Genomic DNA, 13,766 nt, shown 5'->3' on the forward strand with positions numbered 1-13,766 from the left:
GCAATGCGGATTCTCTACCACTGAACCCATTCACCCAGCTTTTCCAATATACTAAGGAACTGTGGAGGACCACAAGTTCCTCCACATTATTTTATGAATAATGTGAACAAGTCCATGATCCCTTTATGGAAATACAATGGATCAATGCATCCAACCAAATGGGGAAAAATCAGAACATTCCAGTTCCCTGATCTCTGCATTGATGCCAAGCCTATCTTGAAGTTGTTTATGAATGCTGCAGCAGAACCTGATTCTGTCCAGAATTTAAATACAGAATCCAATAGCTCAGGAATTTTCAATTCTAAGAAAACAAAAATGTTCCTCTGTACAAGTACCAAACCCTTAACAAAAGTTACAATTCATAAATTTACTACTTCATTTGTTCCAAGAGCAACAGACTACCTCAAACAAAAGATGCAGACACATTTGGATGGCTTCAAAATCTTTTTTTGTTTTTAATGCTCTCAAAAGCAATATATACAAACCCACCCTCCCAATACAAAGCTCAGTGGGGATCTTGTCTAAAAGACTGGCCTAGAAATATTATAATACAGGACTGCAATAATTGGCAGTGCTGGGGAATGGGTGGAGAAATTAAGCCATGGATCATCCAGGGTGAGGTAAGCGAAACCACAGCAATAGCATCCTGGCAGTGGCGGCCGCGCTGTTGCATGTTGGAGGGGAAAGAGCTAGGCGGCAGTGAGGTTGGAGCTATTCAGATGCACTGAGAGAACACATTCCTGCCCTTGCTGCCACTTCAACCTCCCGGTAAGCATTGGCAACACTGCAGCTAGGGAGCTATTGCTCCAGCTCTGCCTCACCAGATGAATCTGCAACCAGCTACTCCACCCATCCTGTGAATGCACACAGGCACAGACTGAAATAAATATACAAACATGGTATACATACCATGAATTACACATGCACAGCGAGGGGATGCAGCTGGCAGGTGGAAAACGTCTTTTTGCCTTTCTTTCTCACCTTAATGAGATACCTGCACAGAGATGCTTTCACACAGTGCACATTCAAGTTACAGAAGTGTGTGCACACGTCCATCATTAATTTTATGCACCTACAACCTAGCAGTTCGAAAGCATGTCAAAGTGCAAGTAGATAAATAAGTACCACTCCGGCAGGAAGGTAAACGGCATTTCCGTGGGCTGCTCTGGTTGGCCAGAAGCGGCTTAGTCATGCTGGCCACATGACCCGGAGCTGGACGCTGGCTCCCTCGGCCAATAAAGCGAGATGAGCACTGCAACCCCAGAGTCGTCTGCGACTGGACCTAATGGTCAGGGGTCTCTTTACCTTTACCTTTACAGACTCGATAGAGAAAAACAAAGCAGAAGGAAACCTTCTCTCGCCCTTTTTCCTCCCTTCTCTCGCAGAAGCAAATGTCTCCCCAAGATCATAGCCTCAAAGGATAAAGTCCCCTCTCCTCTCTGCCATGAACTTGGAAACAGAGTTCATGGAAGCCATGGAGGCAGCTGACAACAGCACCTGGGATTTGGTGTGGCTCCTTGCCCCATCCTTCTGCTTACGTCCCACCAGTGCATCCCACTGCCCGCAGGGATTGGCTAAGCAAAGGGAGTTGCCTTGCATAGCCTTGTGCATCATTTGCTGGAAACTGATCAAACCTCCTACTCTCAGTCCATGTGTGTCCATCTGCCTTTTTTTATTTTGGTGAGCGCAGGAGTTGGGTTGACACACCCACATATTTTCCAAAACTCGGCAACCATTTTGGCTAGCCGTACTTATACAGAACAAATCAGTTAAGAGTATATAAATGGTTATAAGTTACATATGTTGGGAAGCAGTTGCTCAGGAACATATTCATTATCTCAGGGGTGGATAACCTATGCCCACTCCCCAAGATGCTGTTGAACTCCAGCTCTCATCAGTCTTTGCCAGGATGGACAATAGATGGGGTGAGGCAAATTGTAGCCCAGCAACAACAGGAGACCCTAAATTTATTCACCCCTGCCTTACCTGTAGAACTTCATATATATATATTTCTTACCCTAATCTGAATAACGCATAGGATCATTTTATTGGAAGGCTCTGATTTTTGAAGTACCTAGCAAAACCTTTAAAAATTGCAGCTAGTTACTGTTACATTCCAATCTACCCCCTTTTAACAATCTTATGTATTTTACATTCTGTAACTTTTTACTCTTATGGTTGCTCACAAAAGTCAGTTAACTACAATCAAGTGTGCTGACAAACTGCTGCAAATCATGGCCATCTTGGTCCCACAAATCCATGGCAACTTGATACGGGGGCACCTGAAAGTTTTATCACTTAGGTCGCAGCCCTCTAAAGTCCCAGGGGACGGAGGACTTTTCAGGTCTCCTTCTCCATGGATGGAAGGAATGGGCTACCCTCAAAGAGAGAGGGGAAAATCTGCTTTTGCCAGCTTCCTACTTGTGGCTGCAGAAAAGACCTCTGCTGGTGCTTCTCCAACGTCAAGCTCTAACATCGGAGGGGACAATGATGTGCAGGGCCTTCCAGGGCATTTTGCTGCCCGTGGTGGATCAGCAAACAGTTCCCTATCACCAACCCCAAGTAAGCATATATAGTACCAAGGCCTCCCAAGTTATTTTGACACCTGAAAACCCCATACAGACATCTTCCTTTCCCTGGCAGTAAAACTGCAATGACAAACTAAATAATAAACACGTCATTGCCCCTTTCATGACACCCAAAATCTGCTGCCTGAGGTGTACATCTCATTCAGAAAAGTAGACCTAACAATGACAGAAGAGGCTGTGGATTCGTGGCCCCTTTCTTTCTCACAACATGCCCTGGAATGGTGGTGGTGGGGATTATGCCATTGGGAGAAATGGGAAGGAAAGGCTTTTGGAACAGCAAGAAGCAACAAAAGGCCAAATCACAAGGGGGGTAGTTGTCATTTCCCCCCCCCCCTTTCCAGCGTGGCATAGGAAAAGGTGGCCCTTCTGCACTGGTTTCTCCCTCGCCCCATAGGAATGCTCTGCCAACTCTCTGCATAGAAAAGGGACTTGTAGCAGATGCCCTGTTAAGCCTGAAGATCCAAAATGCACTTTGAAGGCACCCTGACCTTTTCATTGGATAGTAAACAATGTGAAACGAGTGAGATAGCGAAAGGGAGTCCGTTCCAAACATTTCAACTTCTATTATCCCATCCTACGGCACCTCCATTGACTCATGCGTCTCCTTCGTCCAATTCCACTGTTGCTTTCTAGCAGGCATCATTTCCAGAGCAAAAAAAAAAAAAAAAAATTCCAAAAGCCTTTCCTTCCACTCTCACTCTCTCACCAGTCATGCAGAGGGGCTTGCCAAAAGGCAGAAAGAAAAACCAAACAGTAAATACTCGACAGAATCAACAGCCAGAATTCCATCTTTTAAGAAGTAGGATTTGAAATATATGGTAAACTCTAATTTAATGGATGTTTTCTGCCAACATCTTTTCCCTTTCTTTTTTTGTTCAGTTTGTTATTCCTAGACAAATATGTGCTACATCTTTTGCCCAGCATCTAATGTCTTCAAACTGAAGGAAATAAATATAAATAAATCATTACACAGAAATAAATAAATATGAATACAGTTGCCTGTGTTTAGCTCAAGGGAAGTATCTATTCTATTCAAGACCAAGAGTCCTGCATTCCTTTCCCTGATGTGCATGTTAAACTCCTATTCAGGGGTTGGACTCTAAGGCTGCAGTTCGTGGCTGCTTAAGACTTATTGGCTTCAATGAAGTTTAAGCAGCCTGTGTGCAGGATTGTGGCCTTAGAGGAAGCAAAATGAAGTTGAAAAGAATGTTTTTTTAAAAAAAAAATAGCCCATTATTTTTTTCTATTTCTTAAAGTCATCACTTTCACAGAGAAGGTGGGGGAGGAAATATATTTACTCCAAATCTGAATAATGCATATAGTTTTTAAAAAATGAGCACAGACTTACCTAGAGAGATGTCAAAATGGCAATGCAGAGAGGAAGGACAGTCTTACCCAGCTTACCAAGCCCTAGCCCGAGGAAAACAAAAATAATGTCTAAGTCTAAGGGAAGGCTACTGCCCCCTTCCCTCCCATTTATGGGCAGCTAGGATGCTATATATAGAATCAATTTAGTTGCTCTCACAAACCAGTGATGTGTCTAATAAGCATTAAAACTACGATTTAAGTTAAATGAGCATTTACAAGTGGCCATATTTTGGAAGCTTTTCGGTACGGTTGTATGATCCTTAACCATGAAAATTAATTGTTGACATACATTTAAAGTTTTTATTATTTATTATATGCAAAAAAGGCAATAAGGAACAACTAAAGAAAAATGATTTTGTAAAAAATAAACACGCACTTAATAGCCAACAGGTAGTTACTTTGCACAGATAATGGTTAAAAAGACCAACGAACAGTCATTAGGTTTTAAAATCTTTTTAGTGCCGACATGAGATCTTCCCTGGTGCCCTGAGCTGTAAATTGATCCTCTCCAAAGGCTCCTTAAGGGCTGCCTGGATTATAAAAAAACATTGTTGCCATATGTTAAGCCATATCATCTACGTTTAAAAAAAGCTTGTTAACATGGGAAGAAATCCATGCCAGCTCCAGCACTGCTTCGTCCTGCCTCCTGGGTCAGCTGCCAGGCCTTCAGTATAGCTAACTTGCTTGAAGTCCCAAAGAGTGTCTGTCTGCTACACAAAACTTCCTAGGAAATATATATATAAAGTTGCATGCAACTCAGTTAGACTCAGAATAGATTCAATGAAATTAATGAACCCACCTTATGCAAGTCCATTAATTTCAATAGAGTAGGACTATCGTGGGATACCATCCATAGTATGTGTTGTTGTTGTTGTTTAGTCGTTTAGTCGTGTCCGACTCTTCGTGACCCTGTGGACCAGAGCACGCCAGGCACTCCTGTCTTCCACTGCCTCCCGCAGTTTGGTCAGACTCATGTTTGTAGCTTCAAGAACACTGTCCAACCATCTTGTCCTCTGTCGTCCCCTTCTCCTTGTGCCCTCCATCTTTCCCAACATCAGGGTCTTTTCCAGGGAGTCTTCTCTTCTCATGAGGTGGCCATAGTATTGGAGTCTCAGCTTCATGATCTGTCCTTTCAGTGAGCACTCAGGGCTGATTTCCTTAAGAATGGATACGTTTGATCTCCTTGCAGTCCATGGGACTCTCAAGAGTCTCCTCCAGCACCATAATTCAAAAGCATCAATTCTTCAGCGATCAGCCTTCTTTATGGATAGTATGTGTAACGCACAACAAAAGATTGTGCAATTGGAAATGGATAAGTAAAATAATGGGCTATGTTGAATCAGCAAAGCTAACAGCTAACATAAGAGAATTTAATGATCACTTTTGAAGAATGGAAACCCTTTTTGGATTATTTGAAGAAATATTACAATATGAAGAACCCCTGACCAGGTTTTGAACTACAAGCAACAGAAAGAATGTGAGATTATTGTGTTACGGTAATGATAAAAAAGGAATAAAGATATGGTGCAGTGAAGGGGGAAGAAGAAGAAGAGTTTGGACTTGATATCCCGCCTTTCACTCCCCTTCAGGAGTCTTAAAGCGGCTCACATTCTCCTTTCCCTTCCTCCCCCACAACAAACATTCTGTGAGGTGAGTGAGGCTGAGACACTTCAGAGAAGTGTGACTAGCCCAAGGTCAGCCAGCAGCTGCATGTGGAGGAGCCGGGAATCGAACCCGGTTCACCAGATTATGAGTCGACCGCTCTTAACCACTACACCACACTGGCTCTTGATATGAATAACATCATGGGAAATGGATTGGGAAGTCAAAAATAGAAAAGATTTTTTAAATACATATGTATTGGAATTTTATGTGTAATTTTTGGAAAACATTACAGAAAAGAAAAAAAGATTGTGCAATTGAAGAAAGAAATAAGGAAAGACCCAGGAAACAGTGGCTACAATGGACATCCAATGGTGTCACTTAGCTGACTGAGAAGCTTCCATCAGTGGAAGAGAAGCAATTTTCTACTATTTCCCCAACACACACAAACACACACAATCTGTTCTGGAAGGTCCCTCACCTATCTGGAAGAAAGTTAGATGGAGTGGAGCCTTCAGCAGCGAGGGGGAAGTGAAGGAAATGGTTTTCTTCCCTGTTCCACAGATGGAAGCCTTACTGTCAGCTGAACAACAACATTAGATACAATGCTAAGGTTATGAAGCCCCACTAATTTGAAAATGCACAGCTGTGAAACACAGGTTTAAAGCTGCAGTGCTAAACTGCTATTCAGAAATGAGTTGGGGAGGTTTACTGCTGTGTAAACCTAGCTAGGTTTGGGCTGCAGACTCCCTCATCTGGCCTGTGGCCTCCCATGGGGCTACCTTTGAAGGTGACCTGGAAACTACAACTAATCCAGAATACGGCAGCTAGACTGGTGAGGGGGGTGGTCGCCGAGTCCACATAACATCGGTCTTGAAAGACCTACATTGGCTCCCAGTACATTTCCCAGCACAATTCAAAGTGTTGGTGCCGACCTTCAAAGCCCTAAACGGCCTCAGTCCAGTATACCTGAAGGAGCGTCTCCACCCCCATCGTTCTGCCCGGACACTGAGGTCCAGCTCCGAGGGCCTTCTGCCGGTTCCCTCACTGTGAGAAGTCAAGTTACAGAGAACCAGGCAGAGGGCCTTCTCAGTAGTGGCACTCGCCCTGTGGAATGCCCTCCCACCAGATGTCAAAGAGAAGAACAACTACCAGACTTTTAGAAGACATCTGACGGCAGCCCTCTTTAGGGAAGCTTTTAATGTTTAACAGGCCACTGTACAGTGGTACCTTGAGTTAAGAACTTAATTTGTTCTGGAGGTCCGTTCTTAACCTGAAACTGTTCTTAACCTGAAGCACCACTTTAGCTAATGTGGCCTCCTGCTGCTGCCGCACCACTGGAGCATGATTTCTGTTCTCATCCTGAAGCAAAGTTCTTAACCCGAGGTACTATTTCTGGGTTAGCGGAGTTTGTAACCTGAAGCGTATGTAACCTGAAGCATATGTAACCCGAGGTACCACTGTATTTCAATACTTTGTAGGAAGCCGCCCAGAATGGCTGGGGAAACCCAGCCTAGGGGCAGGGTATAAATATTATTATTATTATTATTATTATTATTATTATTATTATTATTATTAAATTGCAAGTCTTAAAAGTGCTTTGGCTGGACTGTGCCCAGGGATAGCTTGGCAGTGGAAAAAGTGCAAAAATAAATGCACATTTAGCCTTTCACACTTGATTTCAAAGTAACAAGATACTATCATTTCAGAAGTAATACACGATGGTCCATAGACAGGTTTGAAGCAGCCATTAAGGATATAAATATCCTTTGTTTGTGGTATCTAGCATACAAGTAAACAAAATGATGCCTCCCTTGAAAATCAAAATAAATGCTCTATCCGATTACATCCTTGGATAGGTGTCATTTTGGGTCTGTCAATGCATGGCATTTTCTGAAACTTCTCACCCTTTTAGGATTGTGATAATGTGCCTCACACTATGAACAAACACCACCAAGAGGCACCAAATATGCGGGCACGCCATTTAATCGAGGCACAGAGCACATGATGCACAGCTGAGTGGTATCATCACAAGCAGCTCTGGGTGGAATCAAAGGTCATAACCCAAACAACAATACAATGCATGCAGCAGAGCTTCTGAAGCCTGCTTATTGAAGGCTGTTTGCTTCCCTCCCAAACAAAAACAGGGGATCATTGGGAGAAATAATGGCAGTGGTCCCTCAACCAAAGAAATAGCTTCTTTGGTCCCAGCCCAGAAAGTTCTGCACATCGCTGATTGCTTCTGAAAGCACAAGTGCATTACCATATATACTGTGAGCTCCCCCAACCCCCAGATGCCATGCGAGTTGGCCCAGGCAACTCCCATACAGCTTTTGCTCATGGTAGCAGCACTAGATTTAGGGTGGCATGGGTGGTTCCACCACACAGCACACCAAGTCAAGGAGACACCAAACTGAGAAGATCTATAATGGAGGAGATCCATTTTGGGGTGCCAAATGTTGGCTTCACACAGGCCGCCATACAGTGTTACCTTGGTTCTCAAACGTCTTGGTACTCAAACAACTTGGAACCCAAACACTGCAAACCCGGAAGTAAGAGTTCCAGTTTGTGAACGTTTTTCGGAAGCCGAATGTGCTCTGTTTTGAGTGTTACACTTCCCTTTTGAGTGCCGCACTTCTGTTTTGAGTGTTACGATTCCATTTTGAGTGTTACACTGACGATTTGAGTGCCACCTTTCCATTCTGAGTGCCGCACCTCCATTTTGAGTGTTACACTGAGGTCTGTCTGTTTTTGCTATTTTTTTTGCGTTTTTGTTTTTGCGGCTCTTTTTGTTATGTTTTTCTGACTGTGTGGAGCCCAGTTCAGCTATTGATTTGCTTGATTGATTGTGTGACTGCAGTACATTATTTATTGCCTTCTTGTTAGATAGTAAAATTCAGGATAAATTGCTGTTTTATGGGTTGTTTTTAAAAGTCTGGAACGGATTAATCCATTTTGCATTACTTTCTATGGGAAAGCATGTCTTGGTTTTGGAACGCTTTGGTTTTGGAATGGACTTCCAGAATGGATTAAGTTTGAGAACCAAGGTACCACTGTATTATGAAAGATTACCAAAGGCCACCCCTGATGGCAGCACAATAAAGAGTGTTAATATCATCATGGGGACGCAAGAGAAACCTGCAGGATCATGCCAATGCCTCTCTAGTCCACATCCTTTTCTCACAGTGGCCTGTGGGAAGCCTGCAAGTGAGACCAGAGCGCAAGAGTCCCCTCCTCTCCTGTGGTTTCCAGAAACTGGTATTCAGAAGCATTGCTGCCTCCAACTATGGATGCAGAACATAGCCATTGTGGCTTGTAGCCCTCCATAGCCTTGTCCTCTATGAATTTGTCTAACCCTCTTTTAAAGCCAACTAGATTGGTGACCATCACTGCCTCCTGTGGGAGCAAGTTCCCTAGTCTAACTATGCACTGCGTGAAAAAGTGCTCTCTTTAATCACAAATGTCACCATGGTGAATCTGATGGTGACTGTTCAGATAAATATGAACATTCTTGCATTAGGGGACAGAGTAAAACATCTACTGATCATCACCAACACCATATGTAAGCAGGATCAGACCTTCCGGCTCAATCCATATGTGTCACCATTGCAGCACAGAAACAATTTCTCTGCAGTCTATTTTCATGTGGACCTGAATTTCTATATAAAGGCATCACATGGTCAGCTAAATGATGTGATTTTAGGGAAGGATACAGGCAAAAGATGAATGGTGGGTGAGAACTTAGCAAGGGAGAGAAATGATCTGTTTTGGTGCACAAATGAGATCTCCCCTCTTTTCCCACATAGTCTTCATACACTATTTCCAACATGCTAGTCAGTTAAATATTCTATATATTGCCAGAAATAGAATAGGATCTGTGCCAGAAGAGCACTTTGAGACTTGAGGTAATTAAATAGCTTTCTGAATATTGGCTGTCAGTTGCCTGCTTAACTGACTATGAACTGTATCTGCAAATGCACACCGGCTCTGTGGAGTGAAGAGGGAATTGGGAAAGGAAAAATAGTTTTGGTTTTGAAGAAAATCCATATGAAAATTAATACTTAAATATACATTTTAACTTAATATGTGCAGTGCAGGCACAGTGGAAGATCTGATCTGAAATCTCTGCCGCTGTGCACACACCACCTCAAGCACCCCACAGCCTTGCCCCGATGTAACCAGCAGCAATGTGCAGCATTGAGAAGTCAGGTAAGCAACAGTGGTCTGCCCACATCACCCTGCCACCCGCTACTATAATATACCCTGCCCATCTGACTGGGTTTCCCCAGCCACCCTGGGCGGCTCCCAACAGAACATTAAAAACTTGATAAAACATCAAACATTTAAAACTTCCCTTCAGATGTCTTCTAAAAGTCAGATAGTGGTTTATTTCCTTGACATCTGATGGGAGGGTGTTCCACAGGGCGGGCACCGCTACTGAGAAGGCCCTCTGCCTGGTTCCCTGCAATCTCACATCTCGCAGTGAGGAAACCACCAGAAGGCCCTCAGAGCTGGACCTCAGTGTCCGGGTTGAACGATGGGGGTGGAGACGCTCCTTCAGGTATACTGGGCCAAGGCCATTTATTACTGGTGCACAGTGTGTATTTCTAAATATATTCCCCCCTAAAGCATGCATTTCCATGCACACTTTGGTACCTTTTTATTTCTTTGAGCCAAGAACAGTACTGCAAAATTCAAAGGAGTCCAACACCCGAAGAATAATTGAACACACACATTAGACTGGGAAGTTCAGATCAAGTTGGTTGACTTCAAAATGAGAACGGAGCACATTTAGTACCAATGATGTTCTCTGAATCACTGATTATATATGCTCAAAGTAATTTTTCGATCAACAAGAGGGTAACTCATTGTATAGCTTTAGCAGATAGGCTGCCTGCCCTACATGATATAAGCTTTTATGGCTCACTTTCAAGTACATAATGTTTTCCACAACCCATAGCAATGGGTTTGCTCTAGAAAAACAAGTGTGTGCCCAAGAGTGTCTTAATGATTTCGTTTAGGTCAAAGCAACAGAGACATGTAAGGAACAGTATGCCTTGAAGCTCTGTCCTGCTCCAAGCTTCTAGATAGCTCACACTCTGCATTTCTCTTTTGGGTAGTACAGCATGTTCTCCCTCCAGTGTTGTTAGGTCAGCTTTATGTGTGTTGACATATTAGAGCAGCTTCTAAAGCAAGAAAATCAGGGTGACATAGGTTCTAGAATACAAAACATGTGAGGAAAGGCTGAAGCACCGTTTTATTAAACTTGGTTTTCAAAGATGATGGAAGGGAAGCAATTGTAAATTTTACAATACATATGCTTTCATTGCTGGTGTTGTTCTTTAAAAAAAATGGTTGTAAATTCAATGTGGCCTATGGCACAAATCTTTTTCCACAGATTTTTACTAGCAGTCACTGCTAGTTACTAGCAGTTACTAGCAGATATGGTCAATTGCCAAAAAAAAAACACAAGCAAACATTAATTTCCTTCTCCCCTGAGTCAGTTCAAATAAAAGGTAAAGGTAAAGGTACCCCTGCCCGTACAGGCCAGTCTTGACAGACTCTGGGGTTGTGCGCCCATCTCACTCAAGAGGCCAGGGGCCAGCGCTGTCTGGAGACACTTCCGGGTCATGTGGCCAGCGTGACATCGCAGCTCTGGCGAGCCAGAGCCGCACACGGAAACGCCGTTTACCTTCCCGCTGGTAAGCGGTCCCTATTTATCTACTTGCACCCGGAGGTGCTTTCGAACTGCTAGGTTGGCAGGCGCTGGGACCGAGCAGCAGGGATTCGAACCGCCGACCTTTCGATCGGCAAGTCCTAGGCACTGAGGCTTTAACCCACAGCGCCACCTGCGTCCCTGCCGTCAGTTCAAATACCTGAGTGCAAATTGCAGTCTATATTCATATCCGTTTACAACCACTAAGTGTGGTTGACAGACAGGGCATTTTCCCCCAGGCTACCCAGCGTGTTTTGGGTCTGATCAGGGATTCAATATCCAAACCCAACATTTCATTTAATGCCTCACACTCACTTTGTTTCATATTTGCATCTCCATCCCTTTTAATACTTTGTACTCCAGTGAGGATAAGAGAGATTTCAAAACTACAGGCTGGGTGCACCTACTGGCCCAAGAAGGCAGAACAAATAAAAACCCTCCATCTGGACGACAGGGTTATCCCAGACGTCTCTTCGTATGAAGGGCAGTGTGCCAATATTTTCAGAAAGGTCATTTCAGTCTCAGCCCTCCAACCCACAACAGCCAGTTCATGTGGCACATCTGAGAAGGCAATCACTTCATTCCCAGATGAAGGCAGAGTGGCAAGTTTACCCTTCCTCCATTCCTGAATGTAAAGACAGCGCGATTATATAAATCAAGTCTGATGGGTGTGCAGGGACAGGCTGAGAGGTACCGGACTTGTAGGCCACTGCTCAGTGTCTAATCATGCAAAGAAATCTCAGAAGTCTTGTTGAGGTCAGTGGGGCATAATGTCAGGTATGTGCATGTACAGGTAAGGATGAGGAGGGGAGGAATGTGACTGAGTTAACATTTAAAGGCTAGCTTACTACACTTGTGGTCTCCAAAACAATATGTGAACTGAAATACAGCCATCTTCCAAGAGTCACACTCTTTTGCAAAGAGGTTTGTCACCCAAGTAATGTGTACAAAAATGCATGCATCAGGATAAAATGTGTGTGTGTATACATTTACTATAGAAAACACCGTACAAAAATACATTATATTAAGTGGAATTGCTTTACAAAAATGTGTATATTAGACAAATTTACAGACAAAAAATTGCATTAGGAGTAACTCAGAATAAAATGCTAATAAATTTTCTCGAGAGCTTCCAATGGGCATCTGTTTGGCTACTATGAGAACAAAATGCAGAGCTAGATGGGCCATTGTGTGGCGAGTTCCCGCCCCCCGTTCCCCAGCAAGGAGAAATAATGACACAGGACACCAAGTATTAAGGTTAAATGGGCAAATTAGGCCACAACTTTATTGATTTAAGGAATGAGAGGTATTGGCTTAGGCATTGGTCCTATCGATTAACCGGCTCCAGTCCGATTGCATGAAGACCGGCATGGGTTAACACCAAAAGGGGGAGTCCTGCTGAGGCACGTCAACTAGGAACTCCCCTGGGTCAGCACTCGGGGGCGTGCCTTAGGCCCACACCTCCATAGGTTTCAGACAGGGCCACGCCCCCTCCCGGAATCCTTTAACGGACTACCCTTAGCTTTTGGGGGGAGGTGATGGCATTTCCTCCCCCCCCCACACACATCCTCTTAACCCCTTCTTACCAATGCCTAACTGCCAATACCGAGGAGTTGTGATGAGTTGCTACGAGGTAGGCGAAAATTGGCTGAAATTGCCAGTTGGGAAAAATTCCTACCAGGACCCTTGCGGCGACCGGCTGAAGCCCATAGCAAAGCCAGGAGCCTACCTAAAGGGAGGGAGGGTGGGAAAATCAGTTGGCTGGCGCGGTGAAAAGAGGGCGAGCCTCAGCCGCGCCGGCCCTAAATAGGGCAGTCCACGCCCCCCAGCCACCCGATTGGCTGGCTGGGTGGGCGACGCGGCCGGGAATCCCTCAGTCTTGAGAGCTTCCAATGGGCATCTGTTTGGCTTCTATGAGAAAAAGATGCAGAGCTAGATGGGCCATTGGCCTGGTGGACAAAATGGAGTGTTTTGGGAGGTGGCAAAGAGATATCTCTAAATTTGTCTGGCAGGGCAAAAAGCCCAGAATCAAATTTAAGATACTAACTGATGCTAAAGAAAGAGGGGGCTTTGCCCTGCCAGACTTAAAGCTGTACTATGAATCAGCAGCTTTCTGCTGGTTGAAAGATTGGCTGCTTCTTGAAAACACTGATGTTTTAGATTTGGAAGGATTTAACAACGTTTTTGGATGGCATGCATATTTGTGGTATGACAAGGTTAAACTTCATAAGGCTTTCAACAACCATATTGTCAGGAAAGCAGTGTTCAATGTCTGGATAAAATATAAAGACTTATTGGAAAATAAGACCCCAAGGTGGTTATCACCAATGGAAGCTAAGGCCCGGAAAAGACTCAATATGGAGGCCAAATGGCCGAAATATTGGGAAATAATAGAAAAAGATGGAGATAATTGGAGGTTGCAGAGTTTGGAGAAACTAAAAGATAAAGTGCGAGATTGGTTACATTACGCTCAGATTAAAGAGGTTTTCAAG

At 43.9% G+C, this 13,766-nt stretch overlaps 1 protein-coding gene across 3 annotated transcripts in view; it reads right to left on the minus strand.

Moving 5' to 3' along the window:
* Positions 1 to 4,081, minus strand: part of MYOM2 (myomesin 2) — an 88,603-nt gene extending 84,522 nt beyond the window's left edge. For 2 of the 3 annotated variants that reach the window (XR_014561901.1, XM_083729912.1), the window contains exon 1: positions 3,937 to 4,067. The gene's annotated coding sequence lies outside the window, so the exon portion shown is untranslated. Of the gene's footprint in view, positions 1 to 3,936 lie in introns of all 3 variants that reach the window. The other variant, XM_083729911.1, reaches the window with a different exon arrangement.
* Positions 4,082 to 13,766: the final 9,685 nt, after the last annotated feature.

Source organism: Podarcis gaigeae, assembly GCF_964106915.1.
Source record: "Podarcis gaigeae genome assembly, chromosome: 3".
Taxonomy (NCBI): domain Eukaryota; kingdom Metazoa; phylum Chordata; class Lepidosauria; order Squamata; family Lacertidae; genus Podarcis; species Podarcis gaigeae.